At 39.8% G+C, this 14,946-nt stretch overlaps 1 protein-coding gene across 1 annotated transcript in view; it reads right to left on the bottom strand.

Moving 5' to 3' along the window:
• Positions 1 to 14,946, bottom strand: part of LOC129375966 (ephrin-A2-like) — an 81,941-nt gene that overhangs the window by 57,509 nt on the left and 9,486 nt on the right. The window lies entirely within an intron of this gene.

Below are 14,946 nucleotides of genomic sequence, written 5' to 3'. Positions count from 1 at the left end.
TCATAGGAAACAAATAATCATTCGTTTGCAAAATAAAAAACTAGGAAAGAATAATTTGAGCATTAATAATTAAAGTTGCAAGAGGTACTTTAATAATGAATCACACTCTTCATGAAAAGTATCTGTAGCAGCAATAAAGTCGACTTCCGGGTTTCTGACTGGCTGGAAATGGGATCCACAGCCACCAGCAGCTTTTACCGCATCTCACTGGAAAAAAAACATTTCTTTCATATTCTGGGATTTTCCTTCAAATCCCATTTTTCATCTGGTTCGGTCGGGTAATGGCTGCTGTTGGGATTATTGTCCCAGTTTTTGATCCACCCACTGACCACTTCCTCTTCCTGCCACTAGGTGGAGCAGTAATTTCTCCTTTCACGTTAAACACGCGAACTCTGCTTCTTCTCTACGAACATTCAGGTTGTCGGCAAACTGAGCCAAACAGTTTACAGCTGCAGGAAGATCCAGTGCATATTTTCAGTCATGTTTTCTTTGCTGCTGGTTTGATGGTTTATTATTTTATCTTGTTTTTTCAGTGTCTGAGTTTTGAAATATGCTAAATATTGTGCAGCTTCAGTTGTCAATGCTAAACATGTTGCTAATGCTACTGTCAGCATCTGCAGTCCACATTTCCAAAGAAGTTTAATGAATTATTAACTCGGTCAATTTTGATGATTATTGATCAGTTTTGTTCAATATATCTGAAACTAGTGTTGTGACTTTTTCCTAGCTAATGTTAGCCACAATGAGCTAAAGCTAATGTTAGCCACAATGAGCTAAAGCTAATGTTAGCCACAATGAGCTAAAGCTAATGTTAGCCACAAAGTTTAAAGAAAGTAAAACTGACCTTCATATCTGTGAATGTATAACGATGTGAACATTTTAAAACCTTTCTCTGGCTTACTGTTGGGGCTTCGGATCGATGTTCATTATTAATAGTTACCTTGGAAAAGCTCTGCAGAAACCCAGTAAAGCACCGTTGTCAATAGATCGGAAACATTTGAGCCGCTTTTCCTCAAACCCGGAAGCTCGGGTGCAAAAAGCCCTGATATTAATCAATATATATTGTTTTTCAATTATAGTCCAACTCTGGTTGAAAAGCCTGAACAACAGATTAAAAACAACATCTCTGTTGTTGAGCTCATATTATATTATTTCATTAAAATTCTGCTTATTTTGGTGACCTTTGGTTTCCAACTGAAGCAAAGCAGGTTTACCAAATAAATCACTCGATGCTCAGTTTCTCTTTGGATGCCAGAAATGGAGAAACGCATTTCCAGGAAGGTAAAGGTTTCCCCTCTGGGAGCCAAAAACACATCTTAAATAATTACATCTGAACTTCTGATAACTTATGAACTTATGAAAATAAATTAGTCACAGAGAAAATTTAGCTTGTGACATTTCCCATCTGCTCCCAACATGGACGCCCTGAAACCAGCAAAACCAGCAGGCCTGGACCAGTCTGAAATCATCTCCGCTCTGATTAAAACCAGAACGTCTCGGCATGCAACATGGAGGACAAGAAGAAGAAGAAGAAAAAGAAAGAGGAGGAGGAGGAGGAGAGGTCGGAGGCTCAAGGACATTAATTAACCTTCAGGGGCTGCTGGACCAGGGAGGAAGAGGATGATGGGCTTCAAAGAGAGATGAAGAGCAACTTCACTTCACAAAATAAAATAAAAACTGAAACTAAAACCTTCTTCACTCCACCCGCCCTGCTGGGCTGTCACCAGGCAGAAATCAAACGCCCCTCGTTAAGAATCCTCCTTCACATCAATGTCAAACATCAGCAGAGCGCAGAGTGAAACCTGCTCCATCTCTTCCTCGAAAACTCAAATTAATGTGAAAAGAAATGAGGCCAATTTAATTCAAACCGGGAATTATGGCTGATTCAGCAGCATTTAGAGGATTAGTTCGACTGCGATTCTTTCTCCTTCTCATTATGGAGGATTTTAATGCGGCATCAGCACTTTCATTTCAGGAAATTTCAGCAGGGAAACGTTTTCCTGAATGAAGGCGATCCAGGTGTTAGAAAGGATTAATATTACTCAAAGGCTGTTGGTCTAATTTCATGAAAAATTTTCTCCACAGCAAAATTCAAGCACAACTTTGGAGATAAAAACAATACAAATGGGCTAAACAACTGTTTTAATTCACTATATTATTTATTATTGTTATTAGTGTTGTTGGGATGTATTCCATATTCTACAATCAACCAAAATACTCCTTAAATTAAATACTTAAAAACAATAAATTTATAAAAAATTTAAAATTCTTGCAGTTTTCTGTAATTTAGCAAACAGAAATTATTTTGGTGATTCTAACTGAGCTGAACCAGGAAAAGTTCAGAATGATTCAAATCAGAAAAAGTTTTTTTGTTTGTTTTTACCTGGTTTCACATGTTGCACTTTTATCAAACAAGAGCAACATGAACCTAATTAAAGTTCAAGTTTTTCCTTTCAGTGATGCATGAAAATTAGATTAAAAAAAACTAAGAGGATTTAAACTAAATTCTTAAACAAAAAAACATTTAAAGCAGATTCTGACCAAGTTTTCTATCACTGAGCAAACAGTTTGTGATTCTAACGGACCTAAAACAAGAAACGTTTCGTCTGAAACAGAAAACGGTGATAAACTGAAACACAAACATTTCCAGGCTTTTCTGCAAGGCTGTGAATATTTTAGGTCTATTAAATAAAAAAAACTGCAAAAGAACTAAATTTAGAGGAAACGGACCCAGAGCTCAGGACGTTTGCATCCTGCAGTCAGGCAGCGGCCTTCCTCAGAGGTGAAAGGTTAAACACGGCCGCGCTTCCATGGAGAGCAGCACGGCGGGTCCGGAGGAGCCCGATCCACCTGCGGGTCGCCTCCAGTCGGGACATGAAGGGGCTAAAGGGGGCGGAGCCAACCGGCTGCATCCACAAACGCCACCTTTTGTTTTCAGAAAGCGATAATTGGGATTAGCGGCGCCGCGAGCGCTCAGAGGACTCGCTAATCCTGTTAGAGGAACACCTGAGCTGCAGGCTAATCCTTTTTAAACCCCAACACACACAATAAACAAGCTGCCGCGGCCGGCCGGCACTCCGATAACACCTGGACGCACTTTCAGCTCTAATTGGGCAGATATAAACTGATCAGGCTGGATTAGCAGGAGTTCCTAATCCATTAGGACCAATCCCTGATGCCGGACGTTTCTCTGGATCCCACAGAGGATAAGGCAGGTAAAAAGATCCCACCTGTGCACACCAGAGCGAGCAGCGAGCATCTGCTCCACTGCAAAACTTTAAGCCTCCATCAGCCCAAAAATCCACAGCCTGGGGGGTAAATATTAGATTTATGAGGAAAACGAACTTTGTTTAGTTTTTATTAAAACTAGAAAGTTCTGGTCCTGATCAGGTAAATATGCGATAAACTTCAGGTCGATTCTGTAGCTTTGTGTCAAAGACTCCATAACAAACTAAAAACATCTTGGTCCGTTCTAGTGCCGCTTTCTTGTGGGGTTCCACAAGGATCAATCCTCAGACATTTTCTGTTTCCGCTGTTTATGGACACAATTTTTATCATTTATAAAATTTAAGAAAACCAGCCGAGTGTAAACTGGTAAGTTTCTTTCCTAGTGTCTCCATGTCTAACATTTGTTTGGCTTCTTGTTTTGTGCTTTATTAATAATTCTGGCTCAGATTTTTGGGGAAATTCATAATGTTACAGGAATTGGGGGCGATGTGAGGACGTGAGCTGACGGCACATTTAGGAGCATCAGAACGAAAGCGTGCATATCAAACAGCTGATGTGGGTGTTTGTGAGTCACATCATGTGCTACACACAGCTCTCAGGAGGCGGCTTGTGGACCTGGACAAACTTTAAACGCAGCGACAGGTTGTCAGGCTGAATGGTGCGGAAGCTGAGACACATTCAGCGCCGGCGTTGGACACAGACGCCGTCAGTCGCCTGCTGTCGCTCAGGCTCCGTTTCACACATACATCAGAAAATGTTCCTTCCTGTAGTTTTCATGGAGACACTTCAGGACTTTTCATTCAATTCCTTTTAATACTGAAAGTCCCAAATATGTGGAAAATTAAATCCACATTTAACTTGAGTTTTTTTGTATTCAGTGAGGTCAGAATCAGCAGTGACTTTTATTTTTTTAAAAAGATGATTTCTGCATATTTAATGTTTTGACAGTTTACTATGAGACAAATAATCTGTGAAAAGGTCAATCTAGCTACAGCTAGCATGACCTTTCACAGCAGGCTCTGCTAGCTGTAGCGTAGCAGAGAGCAAGGAGAAGTGATTGACAGCAGTAAGTCCCGCCTCCTGGCCCTGATTGGTTGTTTTTATTTAGCTTTGGGAGAAGGTGGAAGAGGTCGAATCGTTCAGTTTGTGGGTCCAGATGGAGATATCAAATCCACATCGCTTATTTGAGTTGATCATCTGCTACCAGTTGAGAGCTGGGAACATTTTGAATTGATCAGAAACAGACTTGTGGAGGAATAAAAGGTTTTCCTCCCCAGTCTGACAGCTGTTAGTTCAGCGGTAAACTTAGACAGCTTCAGAAATACCTTCAACTCCCCGAAAAGGAAAACAAACCTTAAAGACAACCTTTCAGGGAGGCTGTGACTGACAGCGCTGGCTCTCCCTGATCCTCCGAGATCTCGCATGTAACGTTACTCTGCTTTTCTTTCCCTTCTTCAACTCTCAGGCCTGCCAGAAGGTCAGATGTCACCATCTGCTGCGAGCTGCAGGAACCGCTGCTGGGTCTCTGAGCCGGGACCCAGCGGACCAATCAGGCCACGGCGTGGAGGGAAACCTAAAGACGACGGCAGCGGCAGCCATATGCAGCGCGGTGTCGGTTACCCATCACATGGACGCGTCTCGTCTCAGGATGTCCAGCAACAAAGACACTTCGCCGTATCCCATCATGCACCAGTCAGAGCGTCTATGAACGAAAACATCGGGGAACAACGATTCTCTTCTGATTGGCAAACGTATAAAAAACTCTCAACAAGCGGGCAAAAACTAAAATTAAGATCTCTGCACCTAGCATCGCTAGCTACTAAATTAGCCAGGCTAACGTAAAGAAGTAATCATAAACACTAGTCGGCTAACGCTAACGCAACATGCTATCTAGCACAGGCTAAATGCTCAAAGCCTCTTACTGTTCAAACGTTTAACCAGTGGTTGAATGTTTCGCTAACTGCTAGCTAAACAATTAGCAGCGCTAACCTTAAAGAAGTTATCATAAACACTAGTCGGCTAACGCTAAAGCGAAACATCAACATGGACTTTAGTAGAAGCCAATGCTGAACCAAAAAATCAATCATCAAAAAGGCCGTTTGTATTTTCTCTGAAATATTCAGAAGATCTGCATCAAGGAGAAAACGCAGCAGATTTAGCTCAAAGTTATGAATGTCCTCCTTTCTTCAGTTTTTACTTTAATTAATCATCATAATCTGCCAACAGTCCATCAGTCCGGACACGAAGCAGCGACCGAATCCCTCCACAGTTCAGATTTTTATTTATTTTCAAACAAATATCCAGAATGATCAACGTTTAGATCATTTGCCACAGAAATTAAATTAATATTTGAAATTCAGAAATATTTAAAAAGTCGAGTGTTTATGTGTGAAGAAATTATTAGTAAATACAAAAAAAAAAAAAACTGTAAGAAAAACAGGATTTATAATCTGGTTTTTACGGCTTCAGGGTTTTTCTAAATGTTGCTGCTCATCTGTAAAATCATCTAATAAATGATCAATAAAAGTTGATTTTCATCTTTCAATTGCAGCTCCAACACATACACACACACACACACACACACACACACACACACACACACACACACACACACAATAAAACAGAACTCAAGATAAATCGTAAAATTATTGATCAAATCTCTGATTTTATTTTAAATCTGACTGAAAACTCAGCAGTTTGAGCTTCAATATTGAATTTATTGAATTCTTCTATAATCTTCACTCTTAAAGTTCATTTGTGCTCTTAAAATATTACAGAATTAGTTTTCTGAAGAATGTTTAAAACGCTCCTGAAATCACAGAGGGACTAAAACAGAGTCGCTGAACTCTGACGTTTCTTTTCAAGGTAATAAATACAAACATATGAGGGATTTTATGTACGCTAAATTAATGTGAAGCTACACTAATGGATGCACAAACAGAAAGAGGCAGATTAGCAGTAAAAATAAACCATTAAATTATTACGATTACTCTCTGAATTAAAACCAAAATGTTTTTAAACTGGAACCTGAAAGTGGTGGAAATGAAGCTTTTAGATGAAAACCTGAATTATTTCATCAGGAAACTCCTGAACGAAATATTTACATTTTCTTTCATCTAGTCAGAATCTCTGCAGCAATATAAGGAAAATCAAGTAAAAGTGAAACGTATCTGTTCAGTTTCATTTTACACTTTGAGGTTCAACACTGACGGCGCCTGATTGATGCTTTTTCTATGCCTGAACAAAAATCTTTGATGTATCAATAAAAAATCCTATAATTTTTAACGTTTTAAAAATTGCTGCAGGTGTTAAAGCCGTACAGGAAAAAATAAAATCATGGCTCCAGTTGATGATTGATTTCAGGTCATGTTTTTAATGCCTGCAGTTTTGTCCATAAAAACCAAACAATCAGGTTCATAAACGTTTATTTGGAAATTCAGGTTTTGGGCTTGGTTCTGGACGGTTCTGGTCGGGAACTGGACGATTGTTCTGGACACCAGAAACAGACGATTCGCTCTGCTGGTCGTCTTCTTGTTTGGTTTTTACGCTGATTTGTAGCTGCATTTCTGCAGCTCAGACAAACAAGACAAGTGAAAATCTCGTCTCCTGGTGTGACCCGCTTTGCAGCTTCTGATGCTTCTCAGGGCAAATTTCATCAGAAAACAGTGAAAGGTTGCAGCTTTTCACCCTCCTCCCTCCACCTCTGTGTGCTTGAGCCAAGACTTCAAAGTTTCCCCTGCGTTTCTCCGAGTGTGTGTGTGTGTGTGTGTGTGTGTGTGTGTGTGTGTGTGTGTGTGTGTGTGTGTGTGTGTGTGTGTGTGTGTGTGTGTGTGTGTGTGTGTGTGTGTGTGTGTGTGTAGATCTAGTGAAATGTGGGTCAGACATTAAAATGTATGAGCAGGGAGCAGAAAGCATGATGAAGTGCTGAGACACGAGGAGGAGAGAATGTAAAAATAACTGGAGGAGCGGCTCTGACAGAAACCTCTCCCCCCGACGCCGCGCCGCCACGCCATTGGTCCAGGCAGTCAACAGGAAAGAGGTGGGGGAGGGGGGAGAGAAGAAAGAGGAGCGTTTCCTGCTGCCTGGATGATGTGCAGAGCTGACAGAGCGTCGCGCTTATCTGAGACGAGGTGGAGGATTTCCAGGAACAACGGTGATAATTATTGTTTGTTTGTTTCTGCAGAACAATAAGAGTCAGACGGAAACGCGAGAAAAACGTCACAAAGCCGACGCTGGAAAGCAGAGATTATTCAGACAAAGTTTTAACCTGATTGTCCAGATCCAGAAAAACACCAGAATTTACAAAACCGATCAGTAATCAATGTTCAGGTGCAACAGCAACAAAGTGTTCAAATGGAAGCATGTGGATCAAACAAAAGGAAACATTATGAAATAAGAGACGATAAACGCAAATTTACAGCATTTACACTGAAAAAACACAATCCTGGCAAGTATTTTGGTCGAGTTTATCACACAAATATCTTTAAGACAAAACAAGCAACTTTTCAGATTGTTTTAAATAAATTATTTACCAACGATTTTTAATACACACTGGTTCCACTAACAGTTTATTATAATGTTATAAGTGAAATCAAACTTTCTCATTTTCTAAAAGAGAACAGGAAAAACTGTTAATTAACAAGGTAATTAATACATCGATTAGCTCATTTAAGCACCTGAACTACTGATGATCTGTCAGAGTTGATGAAGCGAAACACCAAATTCTGCAGCACATCTACATGTTTCGGTCGTCATAGTCAAGCTAGCATAGCTGAACTCCTTCCCGCTTCCTGACCTTGTTATGAAGTTGTTGTGTCGACAATTAATAGTAAAGCACTGCATCATTTTCTTCCACACATCAGGCATAAGATCTAAGATTTATGTTGACAACTTGACCGCTCAGACATGGCCGGTTAGCATCTGTTAGCCCACCAGCAGGAGGCGGGAGGTGTGACATCACGCTGCAACGCGTCTCGGGATTCCTGCAGCGACACGGTTCAGATGGACGACGGTTTGGGCCAGAGGCGTCCAGATTGTTTTAGATGCGTCTCTGCGCCGTCTCATCTGATTTAAACATTTCCACATGCCTGCAGAAGTCTGGAAATGAAACGACACACCACAGATCGTTGAGCCAGGAAAACATCTAACTCCGCTGTTCAGGTTAATGTTTTAAACATTTATTGTTTTCCGCCACTTTTGAATGAAATCAGCATCTGTAACAACCATTAAAGTCAAAGACTCAATGCAGGTTTGGCTAAAGCGTTTTCTGAAGAATTCATAACCATTTCCTTTGCCATCATTTATCCTTTGCTCTCATCCATCAACTTTTTCCGGCTACAATTGAAGTTTAATGGAAACAAAGAGTGGGATGTGGAAAAAGCCATAAATATGGTCCTAAAGTTGTGGTTTCTATGCAGAAGCAACACTGAGTGAGTGTGAAATTGGTCCCTATATCACAGTTTTTAATCTTCTCCAGATGTCCAGGTAGCACAAAGGTTCCAACTGTCCACACAATGGAAAGCCAAGTTATCCAGGCGCAGCAGAAAATCTATGTTTTGCAAATATCAGCATTAGTGTCTGCAGGTCCTGCGGGAGGATCTTTGGCTGGTTTATGACAGCAGACATGAGAAAACTTGACAAATGAAAGGAAATAAAGTTGAGTAGAAGGTTTTTAGAGGTTCTGCTTCGCTGCCTTTATTCATGTCTCCGTTTCCAAACCTGAACTTCACAAACGGATCATGTTTCTGATGAACTCAGCTTAACTCACTGTTACAGAACCAGGGCTCTTTTCACACCTGATGGACTCAGTTTTATTGAGGACCAGAACTCCACCATCTGCTCCACCTCCAGCTGCTGTGGTGCTGAATCCAACCAGCCTGTTCCCCTCCTGGCCTGTGGGGGCGCTGCACCAAGAACCACTGAAGGAAACAACTTAAAAACCTCTGAAGACTGAGAGAAACTTCCTGCTTCACTAGATGGAAACAAGATGGAGGCGTCAGATTTTAGTGTTTCTCTTGAGTCTGTCAATTTCTTTAAAAAACTGCAAGCCTTCCTCCCGGTAGCGCTAGGCTAACATGTTTGTTTTGGTTGTATTTACCCAGAATGCCCTGGGTTGTAGTCCACTTCCTGCTTTTGGAGCGGTCTCTGGTCCGCTTGACGTTCACATAAACGTTCAAACCGACCCAGAGATCACTTCAACCAAACCGAGCAGCTTAGGGGAGGAGCTGCGCCTCGGAGGCGGGGCTACGTCCACCCAGACGTTTTCCAAACTACAGGGTTTCTCAAACATGCATTAACAAATCAAAACAACACTCCAGGTTTGTTTTTGTTGAGGAAATAACATTATTACATGATGTGAAGCTAAAAAAGTTGATTTTACAAAATACTGCCCCTTTAATTTAACTTGTGATGTCAGAGTTTTTAATCAGCTTCCCATCCGAACCTGAATGGATCATTATTTAGATGTCTGGCAGAAAATAATCCTGCATGTTATTAACAGAGGAAACAATTAATTGCTTTGAATAAATTGTTTTAATAATTGTCAACAAATTTAGTAATTAATCGTAAACTGAGGAACACAGAAAAAGAACATAATGTTTTATTATCAATAAATCCAAAACATAATCAACCCATCAGACCTGCATTAATGCATTAACAACAATGTTATTGAATGTTATTTTTATTTTGTGATTTTAAAGGATTGTAATTATTTATTTGCATCTTTCAACGTATTTCTAGAATTGTATTAAAAGGACTTAATGAAAATTCAGCATAATGTGCAAATTCTTTTAAAATCAAATTAATCGTCACAATACACAATTAATCGATAGATGAACTGTTTATCAATAGATTAATAAATAATTAAATTGTTTGACTATTAAATGGCACTGAGTTCAATTCACACCATTTTAAAACCTGGATCATTTGTACCCAGAATTAAACGGGGTGTACTTTCTTTTTAGTGACTCTATAAACACCAGCGTGTTCTGAGCCAACATGGCCGCCGCCGTGCGACAGGAAACGGTTCAGACTTCCTGATCTACATCGTCCTCCACGGCGAGGACAGTGGGACGGTTTCATCTTCCTGAACTTCTGCTTTTCTCATGGAAACCATGTTGACTCGGTTTCTCTGTGAACCAGGCGATGAAAACGGATCAAACTTTCTGTTCAGCGAATGCAAACTTTGCTGCTGTTGCACATGGTTACATCACATCACTGCTGTTTGCATGCAGCTGCCTTTAAATGCACTTCAGTTAAATCTGATCACCTAATTTGGAGCAAATTACGATTTATTAGAAGTTTCTGTTGAAACAAGGAAAAAGGAAATAAAAGGCAACTAATAATATCTTCAAGTTCTGATGAAATAAAGAAAATCAGGATTTTACTGGCTTCAATATGACGTTTCATTGAACCTCTTCATAAAAACAGAGGATTTACATGATAACTTAAATATTATTCTGTCAGTTAAATTAAAGCAGGTTTTATCTTTATCCTACAGTTTGATGACACAACAGATGATGGATGTTGTGTTTGGCTTCCAGCTTTAACATTGGTGACGAAAAGAAAGTCGTGTTCACAGTTGGGGTTAAAGGTCATGGTTCTGGTTAGGCTCAGGTTTAATACAGTGACAGAGGAATATTTTGTTTGCGTGGTTAACGGCGCTTTACTTTGAAGGACAACATGTTGGAAAAACAGACAAAGTGAAAGCAAAACGCAATTTTACCACATAATCAAAATATTCCAATATTTTCTCTATTATCAACTCACTGATTTAAATTGAAACAGAAAGACTTCTAATATCACCTACTATGAAAAAAAAGCAGATAAAATCCCTTAAATGTCAAGATTTTCTCTCTTGGTCTCAATGTGCATCAGCCTGAAAGCAGGAGGCGTTAAAGGTTCATTTTATGCAGCCAATTAGCAGAAATCTCTTTCATTGCAACCTAAAATAGACTGGAGCCACAGGAACCACAAAATTTAAAATAAAAGTAGATTCCTCGTTTTCTCTGACACGTGTTTTCATCAAGAAATCTATACATATCTTCTGTTTCCTTTTCCTAATACATTTGTCAAAATATGCATGTCAGAAAAAGAAAAAACAAAAATATTTCTGCTTTTATTGCTAATTATGTCAGTTTTGGTCCTCCATACTGCAACACTTCCTGGTGGAACTGAATGAAGCAGCTGCAGCAGGAGCTGCAGCAGGAGGAGCTGCAGCAGCAGTTTCAGCAGGAGCTGCAGCTCCTGTTGCAGCAGCAGCAGTTGCAGCAGGAGGAGCTGCAGCAGCAGGAGCTGCAGCAGCAGCGACATAATTAACAGCCCACATGAGTTTCACTCTGCGAGTCTCTCTGGGACCGACTCGTCTCAGTTTCCTTTCTGGATCCAGATGACAGAGGCGATAAATCCTGCAGAGAATTATGAGGTTGTAATGAAGAGCTAAACGTGCTTCAATAACCCAAACCGCTCATTTACGCTCAAACGATGCCCCTTCTCCACGATTTATCACCTTTTTATTAACGCGGATCCAGATTCAGGATCTTACTCCAACCTTTAAGACAAAAATATATAAAAATGATGTTTGTCCAAAGAATTTACTTCCATACATGAATTATTGTGAGGAGAAACTCGTATGAAACAAACACACATTAAAATAATTATATCTGCGTCTGATGCGTTAAAGCTTTAGGACTATAAACTCCTTCCCAGGTTTAAACAGAAGCCGTTTGAAATAAAGAAAAAATGAAAATTATTTACTTGAAATAATTAAAGATGAAGACGAATATTAAAAACAAGCGAACTTCAGTTAAAGAGACTCAGTAATTCAAGAGTTAAAAATGTTTTTCCCTTTAGAATAAAAAAAAAAATTCTGAAAATCATTTTCTAAATAAATAACTTTAGTTTAACAAACTGAAGTTTGATTGTTTTCTTTTCTGCAGACTGAATTTCATGAAATGTTTAGAAAATATACAGAAAAGTTTTCATTTCTATGATGCTTTGAGTATGAAAAAGTGAAGCTTGTGCTTCATCCTACTGTTCATAAAATGACAGGAATTTAACTATTGTTCGCCTTTTTCAGTACAAACGATTTTTTGTCTTTAATTTTGACTGAAAAAAATGACAAACAATAAACAGAATTAAACTTCTACTAAGATTTGGGCTCATTTTGAGAGCAATCGGAAAAAGAAAAAGGAAAAGTTTGAGTGAAGTTTCATCCGGAGGAGGAAGGAATCTGACCCCGGCTTAACAAAATGGCGGCTGCAGCGATGCGTTACCGCTTTCTTTTCCTGAACCAAACCGGCCGCCATTTTCTCCTCCAGCGGTGCAGAGCTGCAGGCTGGACGAACTGGGAGACAAACTGGGGCCAAACTGGGAGACAAACTGGGAGACAAACTCCAGAAACCAGTCCAGCCGCATCACCTTGGAGTCGCTTTCAGAGGGATGAGGGGCGTTAGCGCGGCGCTAACCAGTCAGACATGACCAAACACTAATGAACAATTAACAGCAGAGAAATCAGTGCCATCAACTCAATCAAATACTTTCGGTTCGGTTTGTCCAAACTTTTTGTCATTTGGAGAAAAAAATCTGATCCTAAATTGTCACAAGATAAAACAAAAGAAGTTGTCCAATTTCTTCTTTTCTCTATAAATCCAAAAGATTTTGCACATTTTCTGTGTAAAAACAAAGAATTTATTCAGTTATAATAATAGGATTTCTTTCAAAAAGATTGCAATATTTAACGGAGTTTATTAAATTATAGAAAAGCTCATTTTCATGCAGCAAAGTCGTCTTTTGGGTAAAAGTCTCTGGATAAACGACGTTCTACTGATTATTAAAGTTTGGCTGAAAAACCAGGAATACTTTGTCCATTGCAAGAATTTTCTGCTGACGTAAAAATAAAACGTTTGGTAACAATAATATGAGTTTCTTAAACTGGAACTATTGGCCACTAATGGGCCCCGGGCCGCGCGTTGGACACCCTGCTTTAGATCACCATTCATTCATTATTACTGATTTTAAACTCAAACGAAATCGTTTTTATTCTCTGAAATTAATGCATTCATAAATTACAAATGATAAAATTAATTAGTCTCTTAGTGAAAATGCTCAACCTTTTTATTTTTCCACGTTTCAGGCCATCTGTTGTATTTCACTGGGATTTGGGGACAGAAATTCAGCTTCGCTGTGAAGAACGATGAATTATTTGCGTCACTTGACAAAGTTTTGCTGTTTTTCCTCCTTTCTGGTTTCGTCTCAACTAAATCTGAACATCTGGAGACTTTTTGTCCATATTTTCTTTATCAAACAACTCAAACTCAGCAGATTGAATACGAAGGATAACTGAGCATCATTTATCTACTTTGTCACTGATTCCAGATTCAGCCTTGGGTCTGGACTTTGACTACGCCATTCTAACACACAGACACACCTAAACCAGAGAGATCCTGCAACCAAACACCTGAATCTTTGCATCAACAATCATTGGAATCATGTGTCAAACTCGTGGCCCGTGGGCCAAATGCGGCCCGCCGCAGTTTTCTAAGTGGCCCTCGAGTCTCCAGCTGCCAATCAGTCGCTTATTCACTATTCTGAAATTGTGGAAATTCACACAAAATCTAAAGATCCCTGCTTATTTTTGTGCAAAGGCATAACTGTGAGTTCATATCAAAATGCCTACAAACATTTCAGTGATGCAAACTCCCACCTGAAGATTGAACAGTTCCTCAGGTATGAATAGTTCACAAACTGCATGACTCTTAAAGAAGCAGTATTAGTTTTACAGGCACATAAAGCCATTTTAGAGCCACTTATGTTACCTTCAGTAGTTATGAAAATGCCATGCGTATCAAATATAAAGAAATCTGACTTTGTAATTTAAGACTTTGAAATTGGGTCTCTGTCTCTTTAAAAACTCCTGCTCTCTCTGGAGCTCTGCCTTCCCAACATGGCTCCTCTAGGAACCCGTTAACTATGTTTTACCAGCGTTGCTCTGAGCAGTAGCTCCTATAACCAGCTCCACCAGGTGTTTGCTAATTGCTGCTGGCTAGTCTGAAGGAGCTGAGTGGGGGAGCTAAGTCGGGAAGGCGGGGCTAGGCCCAGCTGAATGGAGATTAAAGCATGTCTGAAACATGTAGGACAGAATCAAAGCAGCACTCCAGGATTGTTTTAGATGAGGGTAAAAACATTATAGAAAAGTTGATTTTACACGATTCTGTCCCTTTAAGTTCCCAAATGAGAGTTTCTCTCCCATCTTTTAATCCGATTGGTTGAGGGAAAATTCAAACTGACCAATCAGAGAAAAGATGATGGAAGACATTTGATGCACTATAACTGCTACAAGGTCTGAATGTAACGAAGAATTAATTTTCTTGCACATGTTTTAAATTCCTGCATAAATTTTCCAGTTTTATTTCATAAGAAGATCAAACTGCTTTTATTACAGTGTGCTGTTGAACTCTGCGGTCCCTTCAGTGCAGAAACAGTGACTCGTTTGAGCGTGAACTCGTGTTTTCCAGCCTCACACGTTGGTTTTGATTGAATCCATCAGGAACTTCTCGCCCGGATCCCTCCGGCGGCCTCAGGACATTTTCTGGAGTCTCGCTCTGCTTTGAGGGAACCTTAATGAAGTTAACATTTTTGGGGGTTTTGGGTCGAGGAGGCGGCGCAGCGGTAACAGAGGACCGTTTTACTTCCTCGTGATTCTACTTAGTGAGACAGAGT

The sequence above is a fragment of the Poeciliopsis prolifica genome, unplaced genomic scaffold (genome assembly GCF_027474105.1).
Source record: "Poeciliopsis prolifica strain line A6 unplaced genomic scaffold, Auburn_PproV2 SCAFFOLD002, whole genome shotgun sequence".
NCBI lineage: Eukaryota > Metazoa > Chordata > Actinopteri > Cyprinodontiformes > Poeciliidae > Poeciliopsis > Poeciliopsis prolifica.
Note: the sequence above shows the minus strand (reverse complement) of the source record. Positions and strands in the feature narration are given on the sequence as shown.